This window comes from Acomys minous (genome assembly GCF_964271855.1).
Source record: "Acomys minous genome assembly, chromosome: 5".
Lineage (NCBI taxonomy): Eukaryota > Metazoa > Chordata > Mammalia > Rodentia > Muridae > Acomys > Acomys minous.
This window is the reverse complement of record NC_140494.1, coordinates 43,616,361-43,632,739: the sequence shown is the minus strand read 5'-3', so window position 1 is coordinate 43,632,739 and position 16,379 is coordinate 43,616,361.

The window sequence follows — 16,379 nt, the reverse complement described above, 5'->3', positions numbered from 1 at the left end:
CTGCCACTTCAGTCTCTGTGAGCCCCATGAGCCCTGCTTAGTTGTCTCCAAGGGCCATGTTCGCCTCAAATCCTCTGGCTCCCACAATTCTTCCTCCCTCTCCCTTTTATACAGTTTCTCCCCCTCCCCCTCTCCCCCTCACCCCAGCTCCAAGGGGAAGGAACTCATGGAGACCTCCAACCTAAGCGCTCTCTCTGCTTAGTGTTTGGCTGAAAGTCTCTTCATCTGCTGCCATGAGCTATTGAGGGAGCCTTTCTGAAGTTCACTGGGCTAGATCTATGAGTAGAGCAGAACATTATTTGGAATGATTTTGGGGTGGTGGGGCTGGCTGGTTGTTTGGTTGGTGTTGTGTTTTGTTTTGTTGGTTGGTTGTCTGCCAGCCATGTTTGGTTCTACCCTAGATTTCCCAGTTTTCCAGCTTCCAGGTCCTGGTCATCCAGGCAGTGTAAGAATGGGCTCCCTATTGTGCCATGGGCCTCAAATTAGATCCCTCGTTGGTTGGTCACTCCTACACGTTCTGTGCCACCATTGACCCAGCATATTTTACAGGCCAGACAGGTTGTAGGGTGAAGATTTTGTGGCAGGATTGGTGTCCCAATTCCACCACTGGAAGCCTTGCTTGGTGCAGGCTCCATATCTATCTCCTATTACTATGAGTCGTCATTAGGGTCACCCTCAGAGATTGCTGGGAGATTTCATTGCACTAGGTTTTCACATGCCCTCACCTAATGCCCTTCAATTCCTGTTGTCTTTCCCTCCATCCCTCCTCCCCAACCCAATCCCTCCTATTCCCATCCTCACCTGCCCTCAGTCCACCTGCAGAATTTATTCTACTTTCCCTTCCCAGGGAGGTCCATGCATCGCTCCTTTCCTACTTAGCCTCTCTGGATCTGTGAGTTATGGCATGATTATCCTTTACTTAACAGAAAATGTCCACTTATAAGTGAGCATATATCATGTGTGTCTTTCTGAGTCTGGTTTACTTCACTCTTAATAATTTTTTCTAGCTTCATCCACTTGCCTGAAAATTTCAACATATTTTTTAATAGCTGAGTAGTATTCCATTGTGTAAATGTACCACATTTTCTTTATCCTTTCTTTGATTGAGAGACAAAACCCTCTGATTTTTCCAGTATCGGGGTATCATGAATAAAGCTGATATGAATATGGTTGAGCAAATGTTCTTGGGTAGGATGGAGTGTCCTTTTGGTATATTCCCAAGAGTAGTATATTGAAGTAGATTGATTTCCAATTTTCTGAGGAACCACTTTATTGATTTCCATAGTGCCTGTCCTACTTTTCACTCCTACCAGCAATGAAGGAGTATTCCCCTTGCTTCACATCTTTGCCAGCATGAGCTGTCTCTTGTGGTTTTGATCTTAGCCATTCTGACAGGCATAAGATTGAATATCAAAGTAGTTTTGATTTGCATTTCCCTGATAGCTAAGGATATTGAGCATTCTTCTAAGTGTTTCTCAACCATTTGGGATTCTTCAATTGAGAATGCTCTGTTTAGCTCTGTAGTCCATTTTTTTATTGGACTTTTTGGTTTTGGTTTTTTTGGGTTTTTCTATACCTAGTTTCTTGAGTTCTTTATATACTTTGGGTGTCATCCCTCTGTGAGATGTGGGATTGGTGAAGATCTTTTCCCATTCTGTAGGCTGCCAGTTTTTCCTTCCTTTGCCTTACAGAAGCTTTTCAGTTTCATGGGGTCCCATTTATTAATTGTTGATCTAAGCGCCTGAGCTGTTGTTGCTCTGGTCAGAAAGTTGTCTCCTGTCACAATGAGTTCAAGGTTATTTCACACTTTCTCTTCTATCAGTTTCAATGTATTTGATTTTATATTGAGGTCTTTGATCCACTTGAACCCGAGTTTTATGCAGGGTGATAAATCTGGATCTATTTGTATTCTTCTACATATTTTAGCATATGTCTAAGAATTGTCTTTCATTTGGTATTCACCAATTATGAAATGAGATCACTGCTTTGTAATAGCCTACTTAAAGCAATGCTGTTGGAATCATTCTGTGCAAAGATGTTTATGACTACGCATGTGCAAGTAGAGGTCAGAGGTCAATGCCAGGTATGTTTCTGGAGCACACTCCCCTTTGTTTTTCCAGAAAGGACCTCAAATTAAACCTGGAGCTCACTGATTCAGCTAACTTGGATGCCCAGCAAGGCCCAGAGATTCCACTGGCTCTCCTCCCCAGTGCTAAGATTACAGGTGTGCATAGCTGTGTGTGGCTTTTTAAAACATAGGTGCTAAGGACTAAGTTCAGGTCCCCAGGCTTTCTGAGCATGCATTGTACTGACTGTACCACTTCCTGAGCTCTGAAACTATTCTTACATTCTGTTAATGAACTCCTGAACAGTTACTGAGGGAGTAGACATTTAGAAAAATTTAAGAAGGATGCCAAAAAATATCTTTCAGCCCTAAAAGATTAGAAAGATGACCAACCCAAAAAATGATAGAGAAGTCTATATCTGATAAGGACGATTAACTAGCCTATGTTAATAACTTTTTCATTTTAAAAAATGGAAAAAAATAAATGAGTAAAGTGGTTGAACAGATGTTTCACCACAAAAATAACAAATGATCGGTAAAAAAATTTAAGATATTCAAAATCATAGTTACTAGAGAAATGCAAGTAATATCAAAAACAAGATGAGACATACCTGTACACTTGTTAGGTTGTCTAAAATAAGGAAGACAGTCACAAATGCTGATGTGTGTTTTTGTTTCCTTTCTGTTGCTGTGGGGGGAAACACCCAAATCAAAAGCAACACAGGGGATGACAGGGTTTATTTAACTTACACTTCCAGGTGACAGCCCATCACTGCAGGGAAGTTCAGATGTCAGAACTTGAGCCAGCTGGTCACATTACCTCCATAATCAAGAGCAGAAAGAAATGAGTGCATCCCTGCTGCCTGCTACATCTACTCACTACCTTTATTCTCACTTGTACTTGTAATTTGGAGTCTGACCTAGGGGAAAATGTAGCCCACACTGGACTGGGGCTTCATACGTCAACTCGCAGTCAAGACAATTTCCCATAGACATCCCTACAGACCAACTGTTCTAGATGATTCCTCCATTTGCCTTGCTTTCAGATGATAATAAGTTGTGCCATGCTGACAGTTAAAACTAGCCACTCTGGTGAAAATGTGGAGACATTGAAGCCCTCATCCTCCAATAGTGGAATGCTAAGATGATGTGGCTATTTTGGGAAGACATTGGGGGGGTTTCTCTAGATGCTAAAAGCATCATATAAGCCCAAAATTCTACTCCTGGGCATAGACTTTAAAATATTGAAAATAATTTATGCAAGAAGTTACACATGGATGTTCATGGAAGCACTTAAAGTAGCAACCAAACAGTAGAAACAACTCAACTGCCCACCAACTGCTGAACAGAAGAAAAAAATTGTTGTATGTTCACGCAACAAATCTGTCAGTTAAAAATAATGAAGCCCCAATTCATACCAATGCAAATACAATCCATGAAACATAATTTGTGAAAGAAGTCAATCATGAAAGGACACATTGAATGATTTTCTCTCAGCATGAAATATCCAGAACAGACAAAACTACATAGATTGGAGGTAGTTCTGTGCTTGCCGGAGGATATGGGATAGAAAATACTATGTCACCACTCATGGATATAAGATTATTTTGTGGTACAAAAACATGTCCTAAAATTAGATAGGAATGACAGTTCAAAAGTTTTATGAGTTCACTAAAGTCTACCTAGGTGTGTATTTCCCAAAAATGAAATCATAGGAAGTGCAATGTACCGCTAACACTGTTATTCTTAAATGCCTTCCAGCTTTTAAGAAAGAAAAAATATCTAGAAAATAATAATTTTTATTTGTAGTACTGTCAGAGGAAACAGAACTCAGGAAGAAAAGACGTATCAGTTTTAGGGTATCCTTGACCGGTTGTGTGATACCCATTTCAGCACCATGGACAGGTCCCTCACACCTGCCATCCTCTGGGAACAAGCAGGAGACTGGCTAACCAAATCCTGTTAAAGTTTTCCAAAATTCAGTCCCCACTCTCCACTCAACGGTGGACTTTCACACGAACTCTGGTGCCCCATTTTTTACCACGTCCCCTGGAGGGGGAGGCCTGGTGGCACTCAGAGGAAGGACAGCAGGCTACCAAGAAGAGACTTGATACCATATGAGCATATACAGGGGGAGGAGGTCCCCCTCAGGAACAGTCATAGGGGAGGGGAATAGCAGGAAAGCGGGAGGGAGGAAAGAATGGGAGGATACAAGGGATGGGCTAACAATTGAGATGTAATATGAATAAATTAATAAAATATTTTTAAAAAGAAAGAAAAAATTTTTAAAGTTTTCCAAAATTGATAATTCTTATAGTTTTGTTCTTCTTAGCACTTTCATTTGTTATGGTAGTCATTATTGACTTACGATGTACATTTTGTGAGCACTCGCCTAGGAAACACAATACCTGCTATACAACCTCATTCACGTATTTATTTAACAAATATATGCCAGGTGGTCACTTAAATAATTGACTTGCTGCCTCTCTTAGCATCGTTTTCTCATCCAAAACCTTGTTAATGATTGCATACACATGATAAAATAAGACAACTTGTGAAAGAATATATCACTAAGATGAATGAAGTATTTTTGTTACTGAATTCTTGAACAAGCCACTAGGCAATTTATTTTCTTCTGGAAAACTCAGGCAAGGATACTGGCTATACTCAAAGCTTAAGATTAATTCAGCTGAAACCCTTTATAGCCAAAATGAGACTCTTGAGCATGCTTCAGATTTATGCAAATTCCCACAACATGCACCAGCTTCTAATGGACATGAAAAAGATTACCCAGCTGTGCATCTAGCCTTTTATCTCCTGAGATTTGGTCTCATAATGCAGTTGAGCAACCAAACTAAAAATTCAACTCCTTTACATATAATTCTATATGATTACTCCTGTCAACAAAAGGTAAGAGTTATGCTAATTTTACGCCATACGTCATTGCTTATAATTCTGTAAGATTTACCATTTCAAAATGAGAAATTGCATAGGAGAGGGTTAGGGAGATACCTCAGCAATTAAACATGTTCTCTAAGCTTGCTGCTCTTGCATAGCACCTGAATTGGTTTTCCATCACCTACAATGGAAAGTACACACAGCCTGTACCCCTAGCTCCAGGGTTTCTAATGTTCTCTTCTGGTTGCCATGGGTACCTTGTATTCATATGCACACACTCATAACACACACACACACACACACACACACACACAAATAAAATCTTTAAAAGGGAAGAAAATTATATATAAAAAAGTTCCAGAAATAGTTAAAGAGAAAAATGTGTCAAACTATGTAATATTTCTGATCGGCACAGTCTCATCTAGGCAATTAGGCAGAGAAGTGGACAAGATGGACTCAGAGATCTAACTAGATGTTTATGATCCCCTGTTCCCCAACTCTTTGACACAGGGTCTCCCTCTATTGTCCTTGGATGGCCTGGAACTCATGGAATCCATCTGTCATTGCCTACTGAGTGATGGGGATAAAGGTATGCACCACTATGACCAGCTCTATTCCCCCTTTTTTACTGCTATTGTCTTTTTTTTTTTAAGAAGCACTATTGACTTATTGACAATGATAGTGGCATTGTTGTCACATACCTCAGGTCCTTACAGTTTTACTGTGGGATCCACTTTATTTCTAAAATATTTACACTAAGAATATAGTGGAGTTAGTAGCAACTTTCTTCACAGTCTAAACTGTGATGACTTTTTGCCCATGTTCTAAGTAGCTCCATTGTTAATAATTCTGTCTCTATTTCACAGGAGAAAGCTTGCATTCAGTCCTCCTCTTAACAGTTTCCTGGAAGACTATTCCACCACTTTTGTAAGACTGCTTGTGTTGGCATCTGCGATGGTAGCTAAATAAATGAGATTTCTATGTAACACAAGCTAGTACTGGATGCACTCGTTAGCTTGGCCCTTGTTCTGATACTCCACGATACAGCGGATCAGCTGGTCAACCTCCTGAAGGAGTTGATGTATAATCTCCCGGTTGACCTTGGCCTTGCCACGCAGCCCATCGGGAGCAAAGATGACTGATATGCTGAGAGTAAGCTCGGAATCCCCAGCTGGGCTATTGCTATTTTCTTACTCAATTGACCCAACTCTGCAATTTTCCGATCTTGCCCACATTTAAATATCTAAATTATTAGCATGGAATACCTACTTCTGCCAAATTCTATTTTAAAAACAGATGCTATTTCCCCAAGGGAAAAAATACATATAAAAACAATCATCAAAACTTAAATGGAACAGGCTAGAAGGCACACAGCCCTCATTGTTGACTCCCTTGTGCTGCCTGGGTAAACACAGTGTAATTCTTTAGAGCACATTTCCACAGGAGTCCTGCTCATCATAAAAACATGGTGTGTTACTGTGAACAGGCACAAACAGCAGCCTCTAACATTTTCAAAAGTTGGATCTGAAGTTTAACTGCTTCAAAAAGCAAAGCCATTCCACTTCTACCTTACAATTCCTTGGCTATTCATTTTCCTTCAGTGATTTATTACTCTCTTAAACTCAAAATCTTTCTGAGAGAGTTATTCCTGTCACTGTGCCCCAAACACCAACAGTTTACTTCATTTATTCAAGTATTCTCTGAGTTACCCACCTGGAGGCATCCTCCTTTAAGATGCAATCATGACATTTCATACCACCTGACAGTATTTATTACAGTTACAACACTGTCTCTCCAAATCTGCTTATATATTTTTCTTCTGGTTGGACTTAAGGCTTCAGGAGAAAATAATATGTACAATGTGAGCACTCAAGATAAAAAGATCAGAAATAAAATATGAATTCATTGGAAAAATTCTTCTACAACCTATAAATACCTAAAATAAGCCATTAACACATACCACAGTTTACACTTCCTTCAGGTGAATGCCAAACCATAATATGGCCACTATATTGGATTTAATAGCAAACAGTAAGTTCCCCAAAACTCACAAAAGCATTTGTTAGCCTTGTCCTAAACCCAAGGATGCAGTTGGATTACCCGCTCATGAAGGGCGTTAATTAGCCAAGGCAGCTTCCTTTCATTTTTGTACCCTAATCTAGAAACTACTACTTTCATAAGGGCCACCTGTCATGACCAAGACTTTTGTGTCACCAGTCAGTTGTCTTTTCTCCTTTCAAAAGGACTGATCATCTTTTCTACTAGTGAGGATGCTAACTGGGCGACTGCCACCTTTAATTTCATGCCAATATGAGCCATCAGGGCAAGTCACACATGTAGCCTGGGGTGGGAAAAACCTGATGTGTATTAGATAGGGTTAAAGCTTACCAGAAATGTCAAACTTATGCTGCAAGGTCCCTGTTCTCAAGCCCTGGCCACAGATGAGTGGAAAGAGATGTGTGCAGAATTCAAGGACTGACTACAGGACTGACTGTCGAGCCATTCTGAGCTATGCCTTAGAAACTTGAACCAATGGACTAACAACATAGAGTTCCTTTCCATGGTACCAGGAGATGAACCAGAAATGAACCAGGAGTAAAGAGGAAGGGAGGAGGGGAAGAGGCGGAGGGAGGAAGACAGAGACAAAGAAATGGGGAGAGAGAACAGAGATGAACCATCTTGTAGACTGTGAAAGGCAGCTGGCAGCCTAAACCCACGACTTGATGGCGGCTTTGAGCACGGACTTGCTGTGGCCATCTGTGGGACACTCACCACTTAGTTCATCTGACTCCATAATCCAAAGGGTTTAACCAGGATCCGGTATGTGCGAAAGGCTCATATTCCTTACAGACTTATCAAGGCAACAGTTCCTGCTAAATCACGAGCTCAAGCCTGTAAATGTTTTCACCCTAAACCTACACAGGACTGTGGATATAGTTCAGCTGGTAATGTGCTTGTTTAGTATGCAAGAAGCCTTAGCTTGGGTTCCCAGCATTGCCTAAAACCAGGTGTGGTGGAAAGAGGAGGATCAGAAGCTCAAGGCCACCAACTACAAAGCAAGTTTGCAGGCAGTCTTGGCTACAGGAGACCCTGTCTCAACTTAATTATTAACCGCAAACGAAAATGTGTGGGTACCGCTCTTAGCACAGGCTTCTTCTTCATCCAGACCATCCACCAGGCCTGCAAAAGCCAAGCAAGCCAGTTTTGCCCTTCATTGAGTATCAAGACTGTTAGGAAGGCAAGGGATAATGAACTGGTCCAGGTTAGTAGTGTCCAGTGGAGAGAAACCATCCAATGACGCGTATGGTTCAGACTTCCCCCAACTCCTCTCTCACTTGCCAGCAGCAGGGCAGTCAGTCTCCTCCGTGTTGTGATGAGCTTCGTTTTCCTTGATTTAACATGTGTGCCTTGGCCCTGGTTGTAACACCTCTGACTTTCATAACACCTGGATGGACTTGTGCTTCTCCCCTGGCTCTACTGACTTGGGGCTGCTGTGACCTTCTCTTCACTTCCTGGTTGCCACACCAACCTGACCAAACTTGGTATCAGCAAGCTGGTACGTGCATGGTAGCTCTGCCAGAGCCCAGAGAGGGCAGCTGGCAGGTCCTGCTCAGGCCTCCTCTATAAGCAGTGGAACACACTGCTTACATTCTCAGAATGTCTTACAGTTCTGTCCAGTCTTCTGAGTCTGTGACCCTATTAAATGACACTCTTTTGTGGGCCATACTTACTGAAGAACTTTCTTTCTTTCTTTCTTTTAATACATTCACTTTTAAAATTCACCATGCGCATACCTGATGCCTACAGAGACCAGGTTGGGTACCCCGAAGCTGGAGTTACAGATGTTTATTAAACATCATGTAGGTTCTGGGAATCAAATCCTGGAAGAGTGCTTTCAACATCTGAGCCATCTCTCCAGCCCCCTTCTCTTAAAAGTCTCTTTGATTTTTCAATTATATGTAAGTGTATATGTCTGTGAGTGCTGGTACACTTGGAAACCAGAGGAATTGGACCTCCCCATCCCCCATGAGCTGGAGTTGCAGCCATCCAACACTGATGCTGAGGTTTGAACTTGGGTCATCTGAAAGAACAGAATGCGCCCTTAACTGCTGAGCCAGCTCTTCAGCATTATGTCTGAGTGAACTCAATGGTCTCACTAGGATATAATATTCTCAAAACTTGATTGGGCATGGCCAATTTGATGGACAGTTGTGGTTTCATTAGCTTTAGGGAGCTTCTATCCTTGGAGTGCATCTGAAAACTTGCTCTGTGCAAGCCCTACATCAACAAACAGGAACTCCATGGGGCAACGACCACACCTCAGATTCTTTGCCTCTCTAAGGAGTACCAGCTGAGATGGGCTCTCATCAACAGTTTCCAATCTGGAATTTTTTTCCTGGCATTTATATGGTCACTGTTCTAGCCACAATAGACTCACATCCCACATGGCACACATGTGAAATCAAGATCTAAGAGGGAAAATACTATGTGAGGATTTTTCTAAGCATAAAGAATTGTAGCATCAAACCAAGGCTCTTACTTAGTTTCTCTGGAGCAACTGGAGAAATCTGTGGTCTTCTCAGGAAAGAAGTATCTCACTGCTGAAGTCTGGCTGTGAAGTGGTCCCACCCAGCATCAGATAACTGGACTTTCTGCCTTTGTGCAAATTAGGAAAAGATGCTCCTACAGATGCAGGACATGGCCAGAGGGCTTGACTGTGGTGATAAGGAAAGACACCCTTTTCTCTGGGGCAGCTGTCATCCCCTCCCTGAAGAGCAGCATCTTGAAGAGGAGATTCCAAACTCCACTTGATTTATCAGTCAGGTACCCATGAGCAGCCATAGTAAGACCAATACCCCCTCCCCTCTCTCTCTCATACACACACACACACACACACACACACACACACACACACACACACACACATTTGCACACATGCAAGCATAATACATTACTTTCTATTATAGAAGAAATTTCAAACACCCAGATAGAAAACCTTGGGTGCCATTGAATCTCACCTGAAACTCACATTTCAGTGCTACTGAAGTGTGCTTTAGAAGCTAGTGTCATCTTGTAAAACGTTTGTTACAAGTTGATGCTTATCGAATGCAGAAACTGAGGTCACTTACAGGTATGTGATCTCTGTGCAATATTTTATTATATTTACTAATATGCAAATCTGATCGGAAAATGTTTTGTCACGGAAAATTTAAAAAGCACTGCTCTATCATTTTCGAGACAAAGATATTTCGCTTGTTGTTTAAGAAGGAAGCCCAGGGCTGGGACAATGTGTCAGTAGGCCAAGCGCTTGCTTCACAAGCAGAAGGATCTTCTGTACCACATAAAAAGCTTGGTATGGTGGTACATGCTTGTAAGCCCAGCACTGGGGAGGCAGAGACAGCAAGATCCCTGGTCACTAGCCATCCAGCCTAGCTCCATGGTAAGCTCCTGGCCAGTAAGAGGCCCTCAAAAGTCAAAGTCAATGGCGCCTGACCAACACCTGAGGTTGACCTCTGGCCTTTGCACGTACATACATGCACTGCCATGAACATGTGTTCCACTCATGTTCAGACACACACACACACAGAGGGGGGGTGGAAGGATACACACACACACACACACACACACACACACACACACACACACACACACACACGGGGCTGGAAGGAGAATGAACATACACAAAAGAATCCTGGAATGTTGCCTTTTTGGTGTGCAGTACAGGAATAAGCACTTGTGAAGACATACAGTTTTAATGTTGTAATGTCAGCTGGATGTTACAATGTAAAATGGTCTCCAAGCAGGTCAAAGCGTTCCAACAACACGGGATGAAATGTAAGCTGAGGGGAGAATGCATCAAATGCACAGCAGCACTGCCTTTTCCTGACTTAGCCAGCATGTCTATGTTTGTTCGTTTGGTTTTTTCGAGACAGGGTCTCTCTGTGTAGGCTTGGCTGTCCTGAACTCGCTTAGTAGACCAGGCTGGCCTCGAACTCACAGCCTCTTGAATGCTGAGATTAAAGGCATGTGCCACTGCTCCTGGCTCAGCATGTCTATCTATGGGTGAAGGGCATTTCTGATAGGAGAGATGCAAGTATTTGTCTTCTCCTTTTTCCTTCAATGACACCAGTGTTTTGGAGCAGACTTTCACCAGGCATCTTCTCAGCTGCGCTCTTATGAAGTGACCAACATGTTTGCTGGAACCACGGCATATTGAAACTTCCCAGGCTCAAGTCAGTCTACACAGGCCACTGCTTCTCACCTCCCTTTGGAGTCCTGCTCAGGAAGCTCCCAGCTCAACAGAAGACCTGACAGTGGTGCTGAGGAGATTTCTCAGTGGCTCAAGCATTTGCCATGCAAATGTGAGGACTGATGTTTAGGCCTCCAGAACCCTGTCAACAATGCTGGGTAGGTGTGAAGCCCTGCCTGTAATTCCAGTGTCGGAAGCTGGAGATAAGGATCCCAAGAACAAGCTGTCCAGTGAGACTCGGAGTTTGATTAGATGACCTCCTGAGACTCTGGTATTGATTAAGAGACCCTGCCTCACTGGATAAAGTAGAAAGGCAATGGGAGTTAATTTCTGACATCAGGTGCGGGCTTCCATATGCAAATGCACACATGTACATGTGCACCTACACATGCAAAGCATACATACACACGCATGCTATACCCACACAGATGGCATGAAAAAAGAAGAATAACAGAAGAGCCTGTAGCCAAGTAGTCCTCGCACACACCCAGTGGCAAACACAGTAAGACTTGCTGTGTTCTTGCAGTAATTCCCAAGCCATCTCAGTGACAAGTAATGGGGGCAAGAGGCCCTCAGGCTTTCGTGCTTGTTCTGTTTTGCTGACAAAATGAAGTCACATCCTGTCCAGAGGGCATCCTGGTGTCACTGACTCATACCACGTACCACCACCTTACAGCTGTGAACAAGCAAAACACAGTTGTAAGATGTCCTCCCTCACCCCATATGTAGATGCTTTGTAGAATAGAAACAAAAATACTCTTCATGTACAAACATTTCTATATCCGTACATTACAAGTCCTCTTGTTCGGAGGATCTGGATTTTTTGACGCCAACCTGGAATACATAGTAAGATTCTATCTCAAAACATAAATTAGCCAGGCATGTTGGCATATGGATGTAATTCCATCAGTTGAGGAGAGGAGGCAGGAGGATTACTGATGTGCGCTTAGACTGCACACATCCAGTATGTTGCCAATGAAGAGTCAATTAATTTCTCTAAGGGGGACTCCTCCGACATTTTTAGAGTACCCAGAAAAGCTGTGCTTTTCCTCCCCCAAGCTTTCACAGCATTCTACTTGTCTCCCTTAAGCTCACTGAGACAGGAGCATCTGATTGAGAAGAGTAACAAGCGCTTCCACACAAACTCCGATTCCATAAACTTCTGGGGACATTAGTGAGAATGTCCCTCAGCTGGACTTTTCTTTTCCCCAGCCTGATGGGCCTATTACCACTCCTGGTCAAGCTGAGTGGTCGCCTGGGCCTCACGAAAGCACCTGAAGTCTCTTACCTCTGCCTAGGGTAGGCAGGTGACTTTGGTTTAAGATAATAAAAACCCATTTGGTCACCCAAACCTCCAAATTGGATTTCTAGGATCTTTTTTGTTGTTGTTTTTAAGGTTTTGGCTGTTGTTGTTGTTGTTGTTGTTGTTGTTATTTTGTGTGCCTGTATGCAAACAGATGTGCACGCGCCCTTAGAGGCCAGAAGAGGGCGCCGGATCTCAATGCTATAGTTAATGGGTAGTTGGTTATGAGCTGCCTGCCTGGGAACTGAACTTGGATCCTCTGAAAGCGCAACCTAAGTTCTTAACAAACAAGCTACCTCCTCTAGGCCCTCAGATAAGGATCCTTTGAGCCTAGAGGGAAAATACAGATTATTATAAGGATATGGTAAAAAGTGTGAAAAGCAAAAAAAAAAAAAAAAAAAAAAAAAAAATCCACATTACTAGTGGGGAATTAGATTTGCCTTCTGTAGAAAACATCGCCTTGAAGACAGATGATAAAGGTTCTGAGGGCGGTGGTGGCTGTGTAATAATGTGAACATGCCACTGAGCTGCACACTTGGAAACTGTTCAGATGGTAAATTGTAATATGTATATTTCACCATAACAAAAGGTCAGTCTTGGGACTGGAGAAATGGCTCAGTGGTTAAGAGCACATCCTGTTCTTGCAGGGGACCTATGCTTGGTTCCCAGGCTCCATGTCAGACACCTGTAACTCCACCTCCAGGTGAATCTGATGCCTCTGGCTTCCTTGGATACCAGCATTGGCATGCACATACCTATACACAGACACATACACGTAATTATAAGTAACCTCAAACCTTTAAAAAGTCAGTCTTTAAGTATTCATTCATATATTCCTCAGTGGGGACACATTGAAGAAACTCTAAAATCAGGAAGCAATTTTGCTATAATTCTCTTATCATTTAAAACATATAGGGTTAGGAAGGTGCGTAAATGTTGGGATGACAAAAGTGGCTCGCCTCTAGCTCGCTGTCGGCATGGCATGTAATAGCGGCTATGATTTACATGAAGCTCTTTCTGGCAACTTAGTTTGATTATATCTAGCAGACAACTAAATTAAAAACAGGCAACAGCATCCAACCTCTCCTCCCTAAGAGCCTTGCTTGGATGCCACTATTCAAATATTGCTGTGGCTTGAAAAGAAAAGGTTCTCTATGGGGTCATGTGATGAATGCTTTCTCCCCAGTTGCTGCTAGGTTGGAAGGCAGTCAGACTTTAGGAGGACATAGGTTGCCCTGAGCATGCCTTTCCACATTAAACCTAGTCTCTGCTCACTTCTTCTCTTTCCAATTCCTGTCTTATCATGACGTGAGTGGCCCAAACCACCACACTCTCCTTCCACCATGATGTCTGTCTTGGACGGAGAATGAATTTCACTAAATGCTACAGACTGAACCTCAGAATCTAAGAGTCAAAACCAATCTTCCCTCCTCGAGGTGTTTGATTCACAGCAATGAAGATTCTAATATTGACACCGTCTTACTTTTTGTCTTTATTCTATAAAAAAATGTTCAAATTCTTGACCCATAGAAAACCCAGTCCGTCAACCAGCAGTATATGATACTGGGTTGACTGATGTCTCAGTGTCAGAGGCTGCTAATCCCAGGGAAAACCTCTTCCCTTTCTCCTTGGGTTGATGTAGAAATAACCACACTGAAAAATCCAGGCAATGCCAGGTAGGCCTGAGAAGTTCAAATGCACCCAAAAGCTCAAGAGTAGACATTCGATAACATCTGTAAATGTCAACCAGGCAGCCTGTAGCATGCTGTCACCATATCTTCCTGAAATTGGAAAGAGGAAGCTCAACCTTTCTCTCCCACGGTAACACATGAGGTCCCTTCTGACAGCACAGGTGGCAATGAAGAGGCCATGCAAAGAGACAGACACGTGCATAGGGGAAGGGAAGGGTTGCAGAAATCCAGTCAGAACTGGATTTGGGGGCTAACAAGACAATAAAACACTCCTTAATCTGACTTCATTAATTTTCATCCAAAAAATGTCATGCATCTCAATGATGTGGAACAACAGCCAATCATCTCCATTGCAAAGGACCATATCTGCTAACTTCATGCATCATGTCTGGCCTCTGGCACATCTTTATCTTGCTGAAGGAATCATACAAGCATGAAGGGGAAGTCCTTGCTAGTATGTCATTTCTTTTTTCTTTTTCTTTTTTTTTTTTTTTTTTGCTGTTTTGTTTTGTTTTTTGAGACAGGGTCTCTCCGTGTTAGCCTTGGCTGTCCTCCAGTCACTTTGTAGACAAGGCTGGCCTCGAACTCACAGTGATCCACTTGCCTCTGCCTCCCGAGTGCTGGGACTAAAGGCGTGCACCACCATGCCCAGCTTAGCATGTAATTTCTTAAGAAGAGAACTGTGCCTTTCAAATTGTAGAAGCATTAATAAATCATTAGCAGGATATAAAAAATCATTTTCATTTCTTAAAATCCAAGTCAAGTGAGCAAAGAACCTTCAAAATGAAGATAATCGAAAGTGCTTCTAAGATGAAGGTGACAGGAAATTAGGATGCAAAGTCTAGTTTCCTATTGCTACTGCAACATGTTTTAAAAACTGGCTTAAGGTCGTGTGTGGTGGCACATATGTTTAACCCCAGCACTTGGGAGGCAGGGGCAGGCAGATACTCTGTTGAGTTTGAGGCTAGTTTGATCTACAGAGTGAGTTCCAAGCCAAGTATGGCTACATTAAGAAACCTTGCTTTGGGGCTGGAGAGATAGCTCAGAGGTTAAGAGCACTGCTTGCTCTTCCAAAGGTCATGAGTTCAATTCCCAGCAACCACATAGTGGCTCACAACCATCTATAATGAGATCTGGTGCCCTCTTCTGGTGTATATGCAGGCAAGACACTATATATTAATAAATCTGAGAGAAAGAAAGAAAGAAAGAAAGAAAGAAAGAAAGAAAGAAAGAAAGAAAGAAAGAAAGACCTTGTTTCATCTCCCCACTCCACCACAAATAAAACCAACAAAAACAACAACAACAAAAAGTCTTAAATTCAAATCCATTTTCCTAGACCAGTGGTTCTCATCCTGTGGGCCAAGACCCCCTTGGGGGTCCCCAATCAGATCCTCTGCATATTAGATATTTAAATTATAATTCATAACATTAGGAAAATTACAGTTACGAAGTAGAAACAAAATACTTTTACAAGATTTATTTATTGTATATGACTGCTTTATCTGCCTGTACACTTACATGCCAGAAGAGGGCATGAGATCACATTTATAGATGGCAGTGAGCCACCATGTGGTGCTGGGAACTGAACTCAGGACCTCTGAAAGAGCATCTCTCCTGCCCAACAACAAAGTAATTATATGGTTGGAGGTCGCTAACAACATGAGGAATTGTATTCAACAGCTGAAGCTTTAGAAACAGTGGGAACCACTGCCCTAGAGGGTAAAAGGTTAGAGGTTTCAGGTCTAACTGAGACATTAGCAGGCCAAAAGCAAGGTCCTGGTACAGCGTGTCTCTTTTGAGGCTCAGGAAGAGGGTCTGTCTCGGTTCTTTTATAGCTCCTAGTGGCCCCCAGCACCACTGGCTCTGCCTCTTCGTCTTTCATCCAGGCTGGTGATACTTCTGTCACTCACAGCGTCCTCCAATGCAGGACCACTTGTGTTTCCTCTGTATTTGTGAGCCTTTCCATCATACCAGGGCCACCTGGACGGTCCAGATGGATGGACTTCTTTCACGATCAGAGGACTGAGCCATCAGTCCCACCTGCACTTGTATGCTCCTTTGCAAAGTCTTACGGATGCTGGGATGGAGACACAGACCTGTATGTATCTCGGATGTACTCAGCTAATCGCAATTTTCTATTCATTAAATGGCCATGTAAATACAGATTAACCA